The sequence below is a fragment of the Anopheles gambiae genome, chromosome 3 (genome assembly GCF_943734735.2).
Source record: "Anopheles gambiae chromosome 3, idAnoGambNW_F1_1, whole genome shotgun sequence".
NCBI lineage: Eukaryota > Metazoa > Arthropoda > Insecta > Diptera > Culicidae > Anopheles > Anopheles gambiae.
Genome location: NC_064602.1, coordinates 27,360,152 through 27,366,725, shown reverse-complemented (window position 1 = coordinate 27,366,725; position 6,574 = coordinate 27,360,152).

The window sequence follows — 6,574 nt, the reverse complement described above, 5'->3', positions numbered from 1 at the left end:
TAAACACACATTTTCTCCCGAAGCGCAAGTGACGTTTTCGAGATTTCGACCAAGGTGAGTAGGGTACGGGGTGCCGTCACCGAGCTGACAGTTGCCAAATTTGAAGTCCTAAAGGCATGTGTACACGTGTAATCGATTTGAAATTTGAAGGATTTTGTTTTTAATCTTCTCATGCGATTTTTTATTTTTTATTTTTTTAAATTGAGGCTTAGAGCCAATTGGCCTCATTCGCCTATTCTGATGAGATATTGACGATAGATCACACAAATTATGGTTCCTGTTTTTCATGTTTTAGCAGTTAAAAAAAGACGCCAATGATAGGAAATATCTTCTTTTTGATGTCACGACCTACATATTCATGTTGGCTTACAGACTCTTGAGACTTGTTAAGTCCAGTGCCATTGCTTTTTCGCATGCGATTTTTTCGAGCGTGCTGCCAAAATTTAATACTAAATACTAAATACAATTCAAAAATCCTTCCGTCTGCTAATCTCAAGTCTTTTTAGATTACTTTGAAGTTGAGAGCTTGAGCCATTTGGAACCCGTTAAGTGGTCGTTTAGTGATTTTTTTTTTATTTGGGATCATTGCAATCCCTGTATTGATTTTTGTTTGGAAAGTTAGAAGCGTATATAGGCTATGATTATATTTATTTATTTATTTATTTTTATTTTATTAATTGCTCGGCCACGTTGGGTTACAGCAATAGTACTTACTGACTATAGTATACAATTATTCACGAAGGAGTAGGAAGGAGTTTATGGTACGGAAAAGGAGCGAAGACGGGATCGGTAGACAGGATAGGAGAGGACAGCAGGAAGGGAAGGCGGAAGTGATTACATTAGTAAACGCTGCTACAGCTTGATTTATGTCATCATCAGTAAAGCACCAATCGGTACCGGCTAAAATATGGTGAAGCTTTTGGTAGTCCAGTTTCCTAAAATTGAACATACGAGCCGTAGGTATTCGTTGAGAGGATGCAGGGCGAGAGTGCGTAAGGAGCACACTTGTCTCATGAGCAGGATGATGATTGTCTAGCGCGACGAGTGGAACAGGTGAAGCTATGACGGGGGAGCAGCGCTCCAAGAAGGCATAGCATTGGCATCATTGGCAAATAGAAGGTCCAATTGACTTCCGCGTATATTTTTTATGCCAGATAAATGCGGCAAACCGTTTACCGACATTCCATCAAGCAGAGAAACATTTTCACGAGATACACCAGTAGGAATGAAGTGATTAACGCACGATGCAAACACATCCATATCAAGCTCAGATAGACAGAGAGGCGTAACTCGTCTAGTTTTGTGCGCAATCCTCATACTTTTTGATAGTAGATGTTTAGTTGATCGATCGAAGGGATGAGAGAGCGAGATGCGCCGGGAGTGCTCTCGCTGCAAGTTATTAACGGCGAAAGAGAGTCGGACGGATTATGTGTATTAGATGCAGGGTTAGCTTCCATCAATTCGGGTAAAGTCGGTAGTTCATGAGAATCTTCAGCCGGATCAGCCGGTTTACGCTTGCTGAAAGTACTGCGTATAAGGCAAGCTCATAGGGCCATGATCTGGCGAAATAGTGAAATCAGCGTTTCGCAGTTGTGTCGTGTGGTTGATAGAAGGTGGCGAGGAAGGATGATCCGATTCACGATTAATAGGCGCAGAAGGTGCAAGGGATGCTGCAGTAGTGGGTCGCCAAACATTGACGGAGCGGGGATTTAGGTCGATGAACTCCTTAAAAGAGATCCCGCGAGGCCAGGTTGAAGCAGCCAAAGCAATAGCCCGGTGCGAATCCGGTACACCAATTTTAAAAGATACGTAGGAGAGCGTAGAAAGATCCCGGTCGCATCGTACAAGGCTATATACCAAGATGTCGTCTGTCCCTATGTTAGAACAGGCCATTTCGCGGATCGCTTCAATCGGAGTATCAGGAGCAATACGGGAGATAAAGACCCAAGTACGGGGTGGGCGTTCAGGAACGGTCGTAATATTATTGCAGGACAACCCTGTGCCCGATGAAAGCATAGCGCGTGTAACGGTATTGGTAGGCGATGGGTCGGGAGAGCGATCCAACAATCGACGTTTAGAAGAATTCTCACCAACAGCTTGATGGGTGAGCTTAGAGGCCGCAACTGGAATCGTGGTCGTTGAGTGCGTAGCAGGAATCGCAGAATGGTGAGCATTCGATGTAGTGGTATGCGTGGCAAGATGAGAGTTGAGCTTGTTCATTAGTGAGTTGAAGGAAGTGAGAAGCTCACGGTGCATGAGATCAAGCTCCTTGATGCCATGCTTAACTTCATCAAGCGTTGTGAGTAGTGGAGCCTGTGAGTAGTTGCGTTCCATTGAGTGAGAAGCAGTAAGTGAGTCGATGAAATCTTTCACGGAACGAATTGACGATGCTGATTCCTGTTTCATCAAAGCTATCTCGTTTCTAAAACAATCCTGTGAAGAGGAAAGTTCAAGTCGCAAGCCAGCTAATGCCGCCTGCACAGAACGTGAGGAATCGCGGAAATCGGACTGCAACAATTCCAACAGGTAGGCAGCGTCACGAGAAAGGCCGTGCGAGAAGCGTAAAGCGTCAACGGCCCGCAAACGCTGAGCACAATCCGCGCAAGCCCAGAATAAATTTTGTGACTTCTTAATATCACGCAGGAGCGGGGTTGAAAGTCCAATGCACTTATCGTGGTAATAGTGTTCACAAAGACCGAAGCACGGAATTGGATCGTTGCTAATAGCACCTTCACATTTCTTACAGATCACAGACGCCATCGCAAAATAGACCAAAGTTCGACTGAACAGTGAGTGATCACAACAACCGCAGGCGGATTGCAATGTTTATATGTTGAACCGTACAATTCACAGGTGCCGCACAAATTTGTGATACGTGAACGCGCGAGTGTAAATTAACCGAACTAAAACAATTCAAGCCTTAATCAACAAGAAAATCGCGGTAAAAAATTATCTTGGAAATAGGAGAGTGAGAGAGCACAACCAGCCGCTTTGAGTGACAAGTGACAAGTGACATATGAAGCTAGGCAATACACATCGTTAGAAAAGGACAGCTGTATTATGATGAGTTATAAAGCAACATTAATTGAGCAAACCAGTGAAGCTATGCAGCTTTAGTTTAGCGGATGGGTCTTAAAATAATAACATGTATGCTGTAACGGGCGTTGAATAATTTGGACAACATTTACCTTCCAATTTTAGCATGTGAAGCACACATATTTTTCTAGTGGACTGAAATGTTTAAGAGTCCAGAAGAAGTTAGATAGCAAAAATAGCCAACCCAAAACTACAGGTTGTCGTTGAATTATGGTATTTGTTGTTACGTTCAACATGTTGGGTTCAACATAGATCAGCTGTTGAACAAAAAGGCGCCTTCGAGGCAGTAGCAAAAGTCAAGCGACAGAAGACAGACTAATTTTTAATTGGCCCTAAAATCGCTAATATAGTTGTCTCATGTTAAGGGTTATCTTTCTGACCTTGTCTGTCCAGCAGCGCCATCTGATGTTTTCATAATAAATTATTCGAGCTGTCCTTGACAGCTCGTTGATTTGATAAACATTACCGCCGTTGTTCTGCACGAGGTAGATATCGGCTGGTATTATTGAATCCGTTCGTAGCGGCGGCGTACGTCCCGACACTCATTTTCCTAACGTACTAGATGGTTGCTACAGTTATTCACCGCGGCGTTCTAGGACTGGGCTCAAGAAATGTGTTGCCATCCCTAGAATTTCATGTGAGCGCCGTACGTTCCCGCTACGAACGGATTCAATAATACCAGCCATCGTGCCAACAGTATTTCTGTGTATGTCGAACTCGAAAAAAATAGGAATGCTATTTGTTGTGTTATTTTTCTTGATTTGACAGGGTTTCATCACAAAATTAAATATTTGGTTTGATGCAGTCTGAAGATTATGTTTTTACATTTTTGAACAATCAAGTATTGAATTGAACGAAAATTTCCCGTGTAAAATGGTCTTTAGCATGCACATTCATTATATAAGAACCTTGGAATAACGACGAACGCTTAAAACGCTTCATGGTGAGCGCTTCATTCGGCTCGAGAGCAGCCCTGAAACATCGCAGGGGTGAAATTGAAATCAATTTGAAAAGCTTTACCGTTGAGCTTTCGACGGTTTTTAAGGATTCGTGTTATGGTATGTGAATTGCAGTATGGTAAAATATCCAACATGAATGTTTTACCAGTGCTTTTCTACTTGTGGTAATGATGATCTGTTTGTAGAATTTACGTTGACCTTGGAAGATTTACTGATACACATTTCAATCATTTAACTAGCTCCTGGTGTTCTACTAACCTAATTGATTGTACATCCGTGCAGACAAACGATACCTTCCTCAACATGTGTTTGTTGATATGCTCAAAGAAAGTATCGAATAACCACATGACACGTGAAGTAGCTAAGCAACGCAACGCAGATGCAAGGGTTAACTCCTGCGCCAAAAGAAGGCCGTTTGGCTAGCCATGCTGCGTAGTTCGCCGCTAACGGCAAGACAACCCGAACCCAAGCAACTGCTGCGCTAAACTACGCTAAACGAGGGAGCGAAAGTTCTGCCGTAACCTGACGTACGCGAAACGGGCACAATGCCGCAGAATTGGAAATTAAAGGGTAATAGAAAAGGGTAACAAAGCGGGGCGGCCTTTTGCTTTGGTACATTTGACACTTTCACACCGTTTCGGGGAAAGCATGGAAGGTATGGTGAGCGGTGCGATTTCTTCTCCTACTGCGTTTGGAGAAAGGTTAATTCGAAAATTTCGATGCGCAAGCAAACCCGCGCTCCTGAACCGCCGGGACGGATGTGCTAGCTGCTTCCTGTGCCGTAATTGAATAATGAAATGAAAATACCTTCCTTACGCAGCGGATCCGCGTTTACCGGGACAACGCCGCCATACGCATCAGGGAGGAGCAGTGTTTGATCGAAAGAAAGAACGAAAAAAAAGGATAAAAGGAAGCGCGGTGGCGTTGATTAGAAAAAAGGGATCGAAAGGACGAGCACGATTTTTGTAGGAGGTGATCTTAATTGTGGCCCCCGACAATAGTAGCGCTCTGTTATTACAATTTGAATCACAATATTTTTGATTTGTTTTCAAATATGTTTTTAATTCTTTTCCGCCATCGGGCTGCCACCGTGCTGAAGCTGTGTCGTGGATTAAAGAGTGAAAAATAAGGCTTCGTTTGTCCTCACAGATGGTACCGATCGGAGTCGGTGAATAAATTGCGGCGAAGAAAAATGTCCAAATGACACAAGAACAAGAGAAAGAGTTGCTCAAAATAAAAACCAAAAACAAACCACCGAAATTATCACACGATCGGTTTGCTTCAACGATCGATCTTTGTTGTGTTTCCTTTCGTTTCCCTTTTTCCGTTTGTGCTCCGTTAGGTGCTGAATTATGAATTAAAAACCGTCCACGGCCGGGCTTGATTAATGTTTCGCACCGTAAATCATAATTAAACGATCGATTTGTTTTTGCTCGCCCGGGGTATGGGTTTTTTTTGTTTGTTGTTTTGTTTTGGCCGAGGATTTGCCGGGAGAAAGCGATCAGTTTCAGTGTGAGGTGAGTGAGACAAGCGGCTAGAAATTGAATAAAATATTATCCCATCTAATGATGGCTGCTTGTTGGACCAGGCCTAACGAGACCATCCCACTGTGTGACGACCATCGATCGAATGCTGCTAAACACAAACATCATCATCGTCATCATGATGCTGAGCTTGCTCGTTGGTGTCTTAGCAATCGTCACCTTTGTTCCATTTTCGACTTCTAAAGTTGCGCCGAAAAAGGTCCAAACGCATAAAAACGCTACCACAAACCAAACAATGATGGTGCTAATAGTGTTCATCCTTACTGCAGAGGTGTCTTTTCCCCTCTTTTGTTGTTGTTGAGAGTAAGGAACGATTGACGACATATTCCGCAAGGACAACGGCATGCGTGTCTTCAATTGTGTAGTGATTGGGATTGCGTCGCATAGAAGCGCATCTGTGCAAGGATGGATCCCAATCGTTCCCTTTGACGGCTTCCGATCCAACCAGACTCAGAACGGGCTCGATGACGTGTCGACTCTTTGATGTCTTTCTTCGGGTGGGGTACAAGAAAGACGATAAAAGTCAATTTCTTCAGCACAAACCAAGATGTCCTCTCTCTTTGGTGGTTTTGTTCGTCCATCTTTGGCTTTGATGCTATTTTACAGTTGCCGCCTTATCGGCTGCCTTATGGTTGGACCGTCTTCTCCCCCACACAGTTGTGGCGGATTGGATCTATTTTGCGGCACGCCACAAGCGCAAGATGCACTTCTTTATGGCTCGAGCCGTACGAAACTGCAACCGGAGGAACCAGCAGCTGTCGATAGTTAATATTTTTTGATTTTTCTTTTGAGGGAGGGTTTCTTTTTTCGAGGTGCTCGTTTTGTCGTGTGCTGACTGCTTTCTAAAAATAATGCCTTTTTTGTTGTTGTTGTGGGTTGGAGCGTGCATCTAAAAAGACGGTAAAGATCGATCGGCATGACGTGAATCTTGTGCCGTCGTGTCAGCGCGCTCCAGTTGGGTGTCTTTTATTGTGA